The sequence below is a fragment of the Anolis carolinensis genome, chromosome 1 (assembly GCF_035594765.1).
Source record: "Anolis carolinensis isolate JA03-04 chromosome 1, rAnoCar3.1.pri, whole genome shotgun sequence".
In the NCBI taxonomy this organism is placed as follows: Eukaryota; Metazoa; Chordata; class Lepidosauria; order Squamata; family Dactyloidae; genus Anolis; species Anolis carolinensis.
Window position 1 is genome coordinate 164,666,265 of NC_085841.1, and position 15,127 is coordinate 164,681,391.

The following is a 15,127-nucleotide window of genomic DNA, read 5'->3' on the forward strand; positions in this document are numbered from 1 at the left end:
GCAGAAATTAGATTTAAAGTAGATCCATGCTCAGGTGTGATGAACTACTAGACTCTCTAGGGAGACAATTCTAAAACTTGAGAGCAGCTACCAAGAAGGCTTTCTCCTCTGCTCTAACAGATATATCTCTGTGGGGTGGTATGATGGAGAGAAATGATAAGAGACAAATGATGGGTAATTTCCTCGGCAAATCTCAAAATATGGACAGTTCACTTGGGAAAATAGTTTTTGAGATAACCTGGATCAGAACCCTACAACTAGCCCTAGTGTGCATGTACACTGTAGAATTAATGCAGTTTGGCAACACTTCCACGGTTCAATGCTATGAAGCTGTAATTTTACAAGATCTTTAGTCTCCCTTGCCAAAGAGACCTGGTTTCTCACTAAACTACAAATCCCAGTATTCATCATGTTTAAAGTGATGTCAAACTTTATTAATTATATAGTGTACAGACACCCTTAGTCAATAGTTTGGGCTCAGTTCTATGAAGTAGATGAAGTTTCACACAAAAAAACCCTCTCGTACATACACTCAAGAACTGTGTGTGTGTGTGTGTCTTCCTGTTGCCAGTAAAATTGATGTTGGATATAGCTTTCTGTTTGTATTTTTCTAGTTTTGAACAACCACACTAGACTGAAAGAGGTGTTTCATTTACCAAGATTGTGTGTATGGATCTGTGTCACTCTGTATATGAATCAAGAAGGCTGCTGTTAGCAACAGGAAATAAAAAATAAATAACATAACTCCTCAACACTTAGAAGCCACCCAAGGGCAGGTTTTTTTTTGTGATGCTCCCTGCTATCTGACCTCTGTAACAATTCTTATCTATCTGTGCAGATTTTCCCAAAGGACAGACTGATTTTTACTATCCGATTTCATTCCCACATTGCTGCCAGGGAAAACAGCTAACAATGCTGAGAATAAATAATTCTGTTTTCTCTCTGCTGCCATTTCATAATTGCTTGGCTTGCCCCATTCATCGTAAAAATCTTTTTTATACATTTCCATCTGTTGCACTTTTTGGGTCTATTTACCAGAATACCTCAGTTGATATATGTTACAGTGTAAGGTGGATGGAGTTTTTTTTGGGGGGGTCCCAAATGCTGATCTTGTGGCTTATCAAAGGATAAGAGGTCAAAGAATAGTGAAGCTGTTATCCCAATTTCACTTTAGGGGCATAAAATAACACAGTTGTTATCTTAATTTCATTTTAGGGGCAAAGCATTGATTTTGGAATGTTGTTATAGAAATGATTTCAATAAGGTGTAAGATATATAAGCAGAACTTGGAAGTAACAAGTGACAAGTCATACAGTTCTCTCCAACATCATCATTTGGGGGGCGGGATAATGACTATGGCACAACAACTGAATAACTTAGAGTATTACATACAATATTCTAGTTATTTTGAAAGCAATTATGAAAGGGTATTTTTATTGGAAGTTTCAGAGGAAGTTGCAATCGGCACTGAAATGGATGAATTAATGTATATCAATGCAGAAGAAAGATATATATGTGGTGGGGAGTGATCTCAAATTTGCTACATTGCTCTTTGTTTGCTCTGACCAATCGGCTTCTCTTGCACTCCTTCTTCCTCCTTTTCTTGACTTCTCTTGGATAAAGTCCATTGTTCTTTTTTGGGCTGGAAGTGAGCATAGCACCTTTAGTCAGAAAATTAGGATTCCTGTTAGCTTTCATGTCACAATATATTTTCTAAAATACAAACTAGCCATCTTATTTTCTCACATAAAAGAACCTCAGCATGATTGCATTCCAGGAGTAAAATCTGCCCAAACACAATGCAGGTTCATTATACAAATAGGTCATGAGCCAAGTTAATAAATTTGAATATTTCAGATTTTTTGACATTCTCAACTCAATTTTCTTTATAAAAATAGTAGTCAAAGCTGATTGGGGATTGTTAACAACTAATGTAATATCACTTAAAGACTATTATAACATTAATATAAATAACAACAACAACAACAACAACAACTTTATCTATAGACTGTCCTCTCTCACCAAGGGGACTCAGAGCAGTTTATATACAAAAAGGCACACATTCAATAGCATATGCAACAAAAAATACATCTATCTATCTATTTTTGGATAGTATAGGGAAGGGTTAATACCCCGTGGTGTTTGTTTTCTATCTGTGCCCCTGTTCAGAGGATTTCATCTTACTTTCTATCCCTGTAATATTTTGATTTTGAAAAAAAAATCTTGTGGAAGCAGGGATTGGTGAGGAAGGTTCAGTGGAGATACCTTTTCCCTATGAAAATCCCTTCCAGGAGTGACTTCCCCTTCCTAGAAGTAGATTTCTCTCACTTTCTGTTCTCACATCTGTTCTGAACTATGAGTCATTTGTAAATCGGATGTTTGTAGCCCAGGGACTGCCTGTATATGATATGTTGCATGATAAATTACTGTTAAAAATAAGATTCCAAACTTTGCATTTAGGTTATCAGTATGGGATGAGAATCCCCATTCCCACCCCAAATTCTGGTGGCACTCTAACAACATTTAATATTACAGCAACATGCCTTCTTAAAAATGGTGCTAGAACAAGGTGTGTTGGCAAAATATGCAATGTGTGGAAGTCTCCAAGGAGCACAATTCTTCTTTGAAACAAAACCTGCACTCCTACACATTTACTTTAAGCCTAAATTGAAAGTTTATCTCACAACCAGTTATGGAGAAATACATTTCTGGTTGCCACTATATCACCAAATCTTGAACCAGTTTTTGCATGCTCGTGAAGGGGCTGAAATTGATCCCACAAGGAGGATGTCTAGCCCTGACTCAGGAGGTGCATGCAACTGTATGTACAAAGATGTACTCAAGGAATACTTTTTCTTCTTAACCACAATTATAGCAATCCTTTGTGGAGGAGGTATAGATGCTTCTCACATTTATATTTGTCAAATTTCTAGATTCACACTTTTCTGCTCATATCATGGTAGTAGGTTTCCTATTTGTTTAGTTATCCCTTACTATGGTATATTCCTGCTTGAAATCTATTTTGGCATACTCAAGAAAGTATTATATAGATAAGGTATTTAAGCAGGTGAGATAGCACGTGAGCAAATCTGTTGCAGTGAAAACAACAAAGAACCTTTTGGTAGATTAAGGTTTTACCTTTGGTGGAGCATGCCAAGTCAAACTTCTCAGTCTTTGGATGACACATGATTCCTTGTTGTTTTTATCAAAACGGTGTGCTCATATAAGGCCATCCTGCTATGGGTTGAGTATAAATCCTATTATTCATGCACATTTGATATTTTAAAAATATTAGTACTTATTGATGACTGCATATATATACTTCATCCTGAAACAAAATTCACATATCAACTAAAACAGCATAAACATTAAAAACAAAGGAATCCAAACATTTAAAACATAGAAACATAACAGCCATATAAAATAGACAATAGTTTTGACAAAATATTAACAAATTGCAACTAGAACTCAAATGAATAATACAACTCAACATTTAAAATCAGTTACAATAATATTTCAGGTAAAAGGTATGCAAAATAGGTTTTAGAAGTTACTTCCAGGGATTGTGAAGTTGGAGTAAAACACAGCCCAGCATTTATTTAGGGGATTCCATAGTTTAGGTACAACCACAGATGCCCCACAAATTCAATCATCTTAATTGTTATATCTTCAAAAAAGGACTTTGTAAAGAGAACTTAATATCTGCACAGTTTTGCATTGGTGTTTGTGATAATTGATAGATCACAACCAGCTCTTCAAATTGGCATCAGAAATGCATCCACTACTAGTGTAACTGATACAGTCAATATTATCTATTGGTTTATTAACATTCTTTTGTTAAAATAATTTTTATTAAAGATTTTCAGTAAAATAAAAAAGAAAGATATGGGAAAAGAGATGGGGAAAAGGGTATAGTGGGGAAAAGGGGAAAAAAAAAGGAAAACAGGTAAACAGAGGAAAATATGTTGACCTCCAATCCTCCTCATCGTGATACATAGTCAATGATTGCTGTCTTTCTTGTATATCTTTTCCTCCTCTGATATTTTAAATGATTCCCGGAGAACCTAAATTCATTTTTCTTCCTGTTTTAAAGTAGTATTCTGATTTTTTCTTGTTTCATAAAATTGGTCAATAAAGCCCAATCTGTTTCTTTTTTCGTTTTATTGACCTGCTGCTAATTGTGTTAATCTGTCCATGCTCATAATTTCTATCATTTTCATCCGCCAATCCTTAGCAGAAGCTAAGAAACTTTTGAACCATCTGCAAAAGCAGGCTAGAAGATTCAGAACACTACTCATATGACCAAAAAAAATCATGTCTCATATATACCTTAGGCAAATTTAGGGGCTTGAGAATGCTTAGCAATTTTTAAAATGCTTATGCTTAAAAACAAGTTTATTCTATTTTACATGGACCTTCTGAATTTCTCCATTGCTCTGTGAGTGAAAGTGAAATCAACCCTCCTAAACACCACTATGCAGATAAATTACCCTCATATAAAGAAACATCCACGTGCTATGGGAATTTGACATGATCCATAGGTTTTTCCCCAGCAATCTGTGGTGGAGTATATCAGTAAAAATGAAACAGATAGTGGTATCAGTTTCTATGACAAAAATATCTTGATGGTACAAGCAGAATGAAGGAAGAGCTATGTTAATCCTGGGACTGGTAGAGATTGATTTCTCTCCCACTGTTTTCTTTTGGGAAGTAAAAAAATCCACTCTTTCACTTCTCTCTCTTGTGTTTTACTAGGCTTGTACCATCAGGGATTGGAATTCCTTAGGGGCTGTTATCACTGGAGCAATTAATACCAAATAATAATGTTCTTTTGTTAAATTGTTAGTACTGTATCCATAAGGTCTTTTTGGTGGTGGTGGATAGTAGGGTGGGTGGGTTATAGGGCAGCTTATCACTGTTGAAAACACATAAATAGCTCTATTAATTGATTAGTTTGTATTATCATGTATTGAGGGATGATTTTTTATTTAAAAAATCACATTTAGGTATAATGGTTACCGGACTTAGCACTGGGTACTTTGTACTGAACAATAAATAAATGTATCTCCTTAAATTAGCCTTAGTATATATCAATTCTGCCAATGCACCTGGTTACAGTATATACCTAACAAGGAAGCTGAGGTGGGATGAGAGATGGGAGAGGGAGAGGGAGAGTAATCCCATGGGCAAAGGCTAGGATGTTGCACATGAATAGCCAAGTGTTAAGCTTAAACAAACACATTCGGCCCAATCGTAATCATATTTGCTGAGTAATGGATACTAGTAATCTTAAGTTGTTTTACTTCTAAAAGCTATATTTAGAAGTTCAAGTTGAAATGTGCTTTACTTTTGTTGGCACATTATGCTGATAATTTGGAAATCAAGGTCCATTGAAATTGACTTCCAAGTAAAGTTGAGGCTGCCAGCCAAATGAATAGAGGACAAGTACACATCCAAAGCTGTTGGCTAAGATCACCATTTGTAGTGATGGTGGTGCTGGTAATAGTCAGTGTGCCTATGGCTGGCAAAATCTGATTCACATCAAGGGTGGCCAGGGACTGTGTCCAGAATAGCCCTTCCTTGTAACACTTTGCACTGTTCTTCTTTCCAGTGAAAATTCTACCTCTGACCTCTTCAGGTTAGACTTCGCTGCCCACATCTTGCCTTTTCTTGCTTTCCCTCATCTCACAAACAAGGCTCCTGGGCCTTGAAGCCAAGGTTTTTCCTACAGCTTATATTCTTGTAAAAACAGCTCCAAGTACACAGATTCTGGTCTTCAGTCAAGCCAGGGACTCGGGATGCCAAGTCAAGTATTTATTTTCATTACTTTTGAGACCACCAAAATTAATGTATCTTTCAGACAGGAAGAATTTTATTTATTATGGTGCATTTGGATCCAAGAGATGAAAGAGGAGCAGCCCTCATCTTGGAAAAGGGGATGAGATTGGGAGCCCAAAAGCGACCACATGATTTGGGGGACTGCACCGCCTCTCCACCAGCAGCAGCTCACCCAGACACATTTGCATACAGAATGACCACAACTCCTTGAGCACAGATATACAAAATAACCACAGGGTGCCCACACTGCTATGTGGTTATAATTACATCAGCAGGGACTTAAGATACAGGGGTTTGGTGGTTTGTTTGCTTTCTTTAAAAGCAAATGCCTTATTTTGTCTGCATTCCTCAATGCATGAGATCGCTCCAGATAACTTTGGTCAGAATGGGAAAGTACTAAGGATGAGGTCTAGATCTGCTTAGCAAATAGTAGCAGGCTTGTTGTATAGAAGTCCACGTGTGTAAGCATGAAGATATCTTCCCAAACATTGATCTTCAACTTTTGGGTCAAGACCCATTACTGGGTTGCAGCCTGACTCAAGATGGGTCGCAGTGGCAGAAGCAACCTTACTGTCATTCAAGGATATAGGAGGACAGTTAAAAATGATCTCCCAAATGCATAGATTGATTACAAATTGATCCTGGCTGAACTCACTAAACTAGAGGTGTGGAATTCAGCATGATGGGGTTATGGCACTGAAAGTGGCATCAAACTGCTACGTAGAAATTGTCCCCTTGTTGAAAATGATGGTGGAGACCACACATTTTTCCCTTATCAAAAAAAACCCTAGCTTTACTGCTACAAAACCCATCCTCTTCTACACTTTTAAAATTTAAACAGCTTTTTTGTTCTAGGCTCAGATTTGCTGACAAGGGTCCCTTTTACATTACACAATTATAGCGCTCTGATTTGGCTTAAATTTCATCTTGGGATTGGCAGTTGAAGGGGGAACATTAGAATCCTCCTCCAGAGAGCTTTCTTGCCTCACCAGACAATAAACCCCAGGATCCCACAAGATGCTGCCATGGCAAGAAAAGCAGAATCACTGTAGAATTAATGCAATTTGATACCACTTTAACTGCCATGGCTCAGTGGTATGGAATCGTGGTAATTATAATTTAGTGAGTTACTAGCACTGTTGGACAGAGAAGACTAAAGAACTTTACTACCTAAAAACAAAAGATTAAAATACCAGGACTTTATTACATGAAGGTTCTTAATGCAGAGGGCAGCAGGGGGATCCATAGGGCAGTGGGGCAAATTGTGGGGCAGCAGGGCAAATCAATTGCCCAGCACCCCACATTGCCCACATCACCTGCTTGCCCATCACATGCCGGAAAGTGTACCTTTCTGTCATGTTTTTGCACTGTCCTCATGATTATTTTACTGAACTTGGGCAGTCTCTCATGTTCAGGATTCCCCATCGTAGAACAGTTCACTGACACAGCCAGCACAAAGCCCCGTCAGAAGTAGCTGTGCATCATGGGATGAGATTTGGTGGACTCCGTGCTGGCTGCATTGCTGAAATGTTCTACGACGGGGAATTTTCCAAATGTGATGAGATTCTAAGAAGGTACACCATACCTTCTTATCATACCATGTCTTGTCCAGTTTGAATGATAGCACATGTAATTTTTGCCCATACAGTGAGAGCTTGATATCCATTGTGAGATGGTTCCCCATGGATACTAACATTAATCGATGCTCAAATCCCATTATAAACAATGGCATAGTAAAATCATGTCTGTCATACAATGGCAGATTTGCTTTTCAGAAGTTTTTCTTTTTTGGAACATTTTAAAGCTATGGGTGGTTGAATCCATGGATGCAGAATCTGCAGACATGAAGGACTGACTATACTAAATTTGATTATGGTTTAGGGATTTTGAGAAATCTAGTCAAATCCAGCAATTTAAAAAAGGCTATCCTTGAGGCTGCTCATCGAGGATGGCACCAAGTCTTTACACTACATTTTGGCACTTTGCTTTCAAAGTCTTGATTAGAGCAGGTCCACAGGGCTCATGCGTCTGTTCTTCATAGCCTTCTTTTGCTCATAGCAGTTTTGAAGCTTGGCTGGGGAGGGGCGTTGAGAGAGAAAATCTGTGAACTGGGCACTTCATAAAAAGGGATTCATGCTTTTTGAAGTTCATTTGAACGTTCCTTCTTTGTTTATTACCCCAAGATCTCTTAAGGATTCAGAAAATTGGTTGGAGGGGGAGAATGTCAACTCAATGTTAGTAAAAACATTTGAAACATGCTAAACCTTGGGGTTATTAACTGGAATGATCTCACATTTTTTTCATTATTTTTTAATTGTAAGTGATATTTTCCAGAACCCATGAAGGGCAAATGGCTCAGTGTAAGAAACACAAGTTAAACTTTACTCAGTTTGCTGGCCAGCTGTATTGCTAGCAGGTGCAACCCAAATGTTAGAATACCCAGCTCATGACACCAATGCCTGGCCTAAATAGACCAGACTGAAGGGTGTCTGAGTTGGCACAGTTTCTAATTTTTTCACAGTTAAGACTTGCAAAATGCTGACATGAGAGTACAGGCAAATCAGGAAATGGGGAAACTTTAGTTTCTACAAATCACTTCTAAAAATCCTATTTGGGTGACCATATATTGTCATTCTTATTTGATGGTGTGGAGTAGGATCTGAAATATCAGACTTATCTTCCACATGAGACAAGAAGCTGAGTTGAGCCCTGAAGTTGAGCAGGAAGGCAAGAGGACAACAAACAATAACTTTAACCAAAGGATCTACCAAGTCTCAGCACTGGTTTCAGCCTTATCTACTCACAGTACTGGTAAAGTTGGATAAATGTTTATATCAAGTACAAATATTTTATGGCACTTCAAAGTTATGTAGACAGTGACAAAGTACACATGAGCAATAATATAGTAGTCCTTGCCAGAAGTCTATATGAGCAGCACACAGAATGTATTCCGAGTTTATTTGTTGTTTTAGAGGATATTCTCAGGGTCTTGCACTGTATGTAGCCATAACTTCTGATTATTGGGCCTTAGCACATGATTTTGTAGTTACAGCATTATGCACAAATGACAGAGCCCAGCAAACAATAGAAGCCATGGGGGAAATGTCAGCTATTATCAAGATGGAGTTTATTAGGTTCACTAAAATAGAGCAGCATACAGCTGAATCTTTCCTTCTTATTTTATGTCAACCATGGTACTGGCCAGAACTTGCTCAATGCTGGTGGAAAGAGACCCATTTTAAGTGCAGAAAACCTGTGTAGGTCAATGCCTATCTTTTGACATAATAAAAAAACCCCCAAAGTTTAACATGATGGAAATATCTCTGTTTCTCTTGCACACCAAGCCCATAAAGGATGCTCTAGGGCGAAGAGGGGAAGCTGAGAAGACATTTCCATCTTGTCTCCTGTGCCATCAGCTGGAGGCACCTCCCCCCAGTAACATGCTATGCTAATAATATAGTATTATATATATGTGTGTGTGTGTATGTATGTGTGTGTGTGTGTGTGTGTGTGTGTGTGTGTGTATATATATATATATATATATAATATTGTATATAATATACAATATAATTTACAATAATAAATAATAATTAATATATTATATATACATGTAATGTTGATAATAATATTATAATGTAATGCAATATAATACTAATAATAATACAATATAATAATATTAATTATATATTATTTATTACATGTAATATTGCTGGTAATATTGCAGTATAGTGGTGTGGCGCAGTATGCTGGTATACAGTGCTAGTGTTGTGCTGTGTTATTGATATAATACACTGTATGTAAATATTACATGACCTTGGAGGTGTACATGACCTTGGAGGTGTCTACGGACAATGCCAGCTTTTCGGCGTAGAAATGGAGATGAGCACCAACCCCCAGAGTCGGACACAACTGGACTTAATGTCAGGGGAAACCTTTACCTTTTCTACCTATGTAAATATTATCTGTAAGCTGCTCTGAGTCCCCTTCGGGGTTAGAAGGGCAGGATATAAATGTAGTAAATAAATAAATAAACTGCTTGCTTCCAGTGCAGCCTCAGGGAAATCACTAGCTACTGTTTTAAACTAATGGCATCTTTGGATATTAGCCAAAACTAAGGCAAGCCTCAGGAGTAACTTGTGACTGATGTCAGTGGAACAATGAATCTGCATTTTAAAGAAGAGCCATAAGAGTCCAAACCTTATCTTCAAGAGTTTCAGCACTTTGGATAGATCCTTTCAGACCAAAACCTGGAATGGATTTATTGCCCCATCAGCCTGAAATCCACAAGCAGACAATTTTAATTCCTGGCTCAAAAGTCACAAGCATGGGTAGCTCTAAAGTGGCAAAGTACAAGGTGAATACTGACAGTAAACTAGAATGGGAATTTGGTGAAAAGCTGCTGCAGATACTTTGTGGAAACAAGATAAGCTGGTTCAGTTCCCAGAACTTGGGAACAATTCTATACTCCCAGGTGGACTTTGGTGTTTTGGGAATTTCATTTCAAAAATATAACTGTAGAAAGGTCCATCAAGATGCACTGTAATACTGGGAAAACTAAAGCAGCTTAGGCACAGAAAGCTAATAAGGAAATGCATGAAATAGGCAATTTCATGAAATGACTACAAACCATCTCTGCCCTGAGCTAAATGGGATGCATTGTTTGAAAAGGTGGAGTCAACGTCCAGTCAAATGAAGAAAGGACACAAATAGGACACAGAGATCCCCACTAATGTATTTATTTGGATATCCAGGCTGTTCTTAAGGATGATCTAGTTTGTTAAGAGCTTATATGAAATATTCCTGTCTTAAAGGGATAAAATTGGCTGCATATTTTCAGTTTCTGCTTTGCCATCCAATGAAGATTGCCAGAAAACCTGCTCCGAATAATTATATTCATTACACATTAATATCAGTGTATTTCATGTTCTAGGAATGCTTGTGTGCATGCTTGAGTACAGATGATAAAATCAATTTTCCGATCTACAAATCTGGACATAGAGTACAGCATAGTCTCATTGTCACATTACGGATGTTCCCAGTTACATATGACCTCCAATTCCTTTTTCCTTCTACATTGGAATTCCCTTCGAGTACCTGTCAGTATAAGTCCATATTCATGCCCAGCCAGGGAGAGAGAGAGAAGCTATATGTAGGATCTAATAGTGAGGAAAACCTTGTGAGATGACATCTTTTATTACTTAAGAGAGCCCCTCTTTTAAAGATACACATACTAACTGTGTGTATGAATGGACCAGCCTCCATGGGTTCTCTTCCATAGCCAATGGCCACAAATAATGGGAAATGTGGTCACAAGAGTAACAACATGGGGCAACTTCAGCTAAGTAAGGATTTTGGGATAATATAAATCTCCATATGTGAAATTCATATACAATTTTACAAGCTTCTTCTTCCATTGGATCCAAATAGAAGGAAATGAGTCCGTCCCTTTCAAAGTAAAATGGCTGTAAATTCTTCTATAGGTAAAGGTAAAGGTTTTCCCTTGACATTAAGTCTAGTTGTGTCCGACTCTGGGGGTTGGTGCTCATCTCCATTTCTAAACTGAAATGGTCTGTAGACACCTCCAACGTCATGTGACTGGCATGACTGCATAGAGCACCATTACTTTTCCACCAGAGCGGTACCTATTAATCTACTCACGTGTGCATGTTTTCAAACAGCTAGGTTGGCAGAAACTGGGGCTAACAGCGGGAGCTCACCTCGCTCACCAGATTCGAACCGCCGACCTTTCAGTCAGCAAGTTCAGCAGCTCAGCGGTTCAACCCACTGCACTATTGGGGGCTCCTTCTATACCTTCTACTAAATAAAAAAGATACCTTGCAACTTTTCCCTTTCCTTTGTTATTTTCTTGGAAGTGCTTCAAAACAGGAGAATGCCAAAAGTCTAACAAGCTGGGCAGACTGGATAAAAACCAAAAACTTTTCAGGACTAGAAATCCAGCCAATGTTTGTTTTCTGATGTTCTTCACAATGACCAGCATTTCACTAGAATGGTGGGGGCAAACCTTATTAGATTTCATGGAATGTAAATAAACAGATATTGGTAAATAGAGTTTGGTGGTCTACTTGTTACACTGCATGTCAGAAAAAGCATAGAGAGTTGGCAGATGTTCAGACATTTTGAGGCACAGAGAAAACAGACATATTTTACTAATTATAGCTAACAAAAATAGTCAGAGATTACAGCTAAATTGCATTAAAACATAATTCACTGGCAAAGGCTGTAAGCAAAAGGTTGGTTGCTGTTCCCTCCCGCTTACTGTCTGTGCAATATCTGACTTCAACATTGAAGTGACAAATGGGATCATATTGCATTTATGATGCAGACTGTATGTTTCTCCTCAATTATATTTTCCCATTTCTCTTCACAGCTCTACCTGCTGAAGCTTTCTGAGGTTGGACGGGGAGGGAGACAGAAGTTTGCGTGTGTTGTCGAAGGCTTTCATGGCTGGGATCACAGGGTTGTTGTGTGTTTTCCGGGCTGTATGACCATGTTCCAGAAGTATTCTCTCCTGACATTTCACCCACATCTATGGCAGGCATCCTCAGAGGTTGTGAGGTATATGTAGAAACTAAGCAAGGAAGGTTTAAATATCTGTGGAAGGTCCTGTGTGTGGGATAGAACTCTTTTTTAGCACCAAAAAAGCCAACTATATGGTTCATGTTGATGACACCTTCACCATTTGGAGCCATGGAGACGACGAACTCAGCAAGTTCCTGGACTACCTCAACAGCATCCACCCAAACATCCAATTCACCATGGAAAAAGAAAAGGAAGGAAATCTGTTCTAGTCATACGCAAACCCAATCAACAATTGGGCCACACAGTTTACAGAAAACCTACACACACGGATAGATACCTTCATAAAAACGCCAACCATCACCCAAGTCAAAAAAGAAGCACAATCAAAGCCCTGACAGATTGTACACAAAAAATCTGCAAACCTCACCTCCTCCAAGGTGAACCAAACCACCTAAACTGGGCTCCACAGGCCAATGGATTCTCCACCATGGACATCAGAAGAACAAGCCATGAGAGTAAAGACAAAGATCCACCCAGAGGAAAGGTGTTCTTACCATACATCAAGGGAACCACTGACCGCCTAGGCAAACTGATGAAGAAACACAACCTACAAACTATCTACAGACCCACTAAGAAATCCAACAAATGCTATGGTCAGCGAAGGACAAGAGGGATCCTCTCACCTCTGCAGGAGTCTACCGTATACCATGCAGCTGTGGACAAGTCTACATAGGGACCACCAAATGCAGCGCCCAAACAAGAGTCAAATAACAGGAAAGGCACTGCAGACTAACTCAGCCAGAGAAGTCAGCCATAGCAGAGCATGTGATGAACCAACCTGGACAAAGTATATTATTTGAGAACAAAGAAATGCTCAACCACTCCAACAACTATCATGTCAAACTACACAGAGAAGCCACTGAAATCCACAAGCATGTGGACAATTTCAACAGAAAGGAGGAAACCATGAAAATGAACAAAATCTTACTACCAGTATTAAAAAAACTCCAAAATCAGAACAGTAAACAAGGAGCAACACTCTGAAAACAGAAGAATTCCAGTCATGAGTCAATAAGGGGCAGCTAACAACTCTGAACAAAGGATGTGAAGCTTGGAAGGCCATTTAATGCTAATCAAGGTGATTAATTGCAACATTCACACTAGCCTCCAACAGAAAAGACTTCTTTCCCACACCCAGAACCTTCCACATATACAGTAGAGTCTCAGTTATCCGAGAAAAAGGGGCCAGTCCAATCTCGGATAACCGAACTCCTCGGATAAGGCAAGGGCTCGCTGAGGGACATCACACCGGATCTCCCCGAAACTCTTTCCTCCAGCAAGGGCCTGGCAGAGGAAAACCTGTGGCACAGATCTCCCTCGGACAGGCCCTTGCTGGAGGAAATTCTTTCCTCCAGCAAGGGCCTGGCCAAGGGAGATCCAAGGAGACATCCCTTGGCAAGCCCTCACCCCTTGGGAAGCAGCCCACGAGTGATCGTGGGGCGCTTCCGGGGCACTTCCTCCTTCCTCTCCCTCTCCTTCTCTTGAGCTCCCTTCGCTTGTGAGGAGAGGGAGAGGGAGAGGGAGGGGCACCCCCGGCGGCGCCTTGGTTTTTTTTTTTCGTGTCAGGAACAACCGGAGTTGCTTCTGGAGTGAGAGAATTGGCCGTCTGGAAGGACGTTGCCCAGGGGACGCCCGGATGTTTTGATGTTTTTACCATCCTTGTGGGAGGCTTCTCTCATGTCCCCGCATGGAGCTGGAGCTGATAGAGGGAGCTCATCCACACTCTCCCCAGGTGGGATTCGAACCTGGCAGCTTTCAGGTCAGCAACCCAACCTTCAAGTCACTTAGTCCACTACGCCATCTGGGGGCTCCCAGGCGCCTTGGATGATATGGAGTCTTGGATTAGTGGGGCTCGGATTAGTGGGGCTCTACTGTATATAAACCTTCCTTGCTTAGTTTCTCCAAATACCTCACAACCTCTGAGGATGCCTGCCATAAATGTGGGTGAAATGTCAGGAGAGAATACTTCTGGAACATGGCCATACAGCCTGGAAAACACACAACAACCCAGAAGTTGGAATCTTTAAGATGCTACACAAGACTCTTTGGACTTTATTGAATGAATATCCTATTTCATTATAGCTGTATAATCATTCAGAGCAAATACAAAGTGGCTTGGCAACTTCAATAGAATCGATACCACACTGTCTTCATTCGCACAATTGCACTGTTTCCCCAAATTGTGGTCCTTCAATCATACTTGCACACAGCCTCAGAATCCTGACTTCCCACATAAGTACTGTTTCTTATTTTTATTTTATATTTTAGTGCAATTGTGCAATTCCAGCATCTTTCCAATGCCAAATATAAATCTATACACATCATAAAAGTGAAAATGTGTATGTGTGTATGTGGCTGGGGTGCCCACTTCCACAGACAGGCTCCTGCTTCCACAAACAGCTATAACCCACAGTGCTGAAGAGCCACCAAAAGCACCCCCTTCAGTGACATTTCAGGTTATAGTGAGCACCATGAACATAAAACTTAAACCCTGCCAATGTCCTTCCCAAACACTACGGCCCACCACCCAAGGAATGCTTTCATTTGGGGACAATTTCATCCTAAATTTTACGTGTTTCCTCCATCGTGACCATCCCAGTGTTCCCTACTCTCTCCACTGGTATGAAATTTGCATGATCCTTCCCACTTCCTCTCCCTTAACTCTTTCCTATTCTTTTCAACTCTGCAT

General features: G+C 39.5%; 1 long non-coding RNA gene across 3 annotated transcripts; it reads right to left on the reverse strand.

The window, feature by feature from the left end:
* Positions 1 to 1,402: 1,402 nt before the first annotated feature.
* Positions 1,403 to 10,114, reverse strand: LOC134292596 (uncharacterized). 3 transcript variants are annotated; one of them, XR_009999855.1, is made up of 3 exons: positions 10,036 to 10,114; positions 3,139 to 3,237; positions 1,403 to 1,661 (listed from the first exon to the last, which is right to left on the reverse strand). It is a non-coding gene; the product is annotated as an uncharacterized LOC134292596 (long non-coding RNA). The 3 variants fall into 3 exon arrangements; XR_009999854.1 differs by lacking the exon at positions 10,036 to 10,114 and having other exon boundaries at positions 1,403 to 1,642; positions 3,139 to 6,321; XR_009999852.1 differs by lacking the exon at positions 10,036 to 10,114 and having other exon boundaries at positions 3,139 to 6,321.
* Positions 10,115 to 15,127: the final 5,013 nt, after the last annotated feature.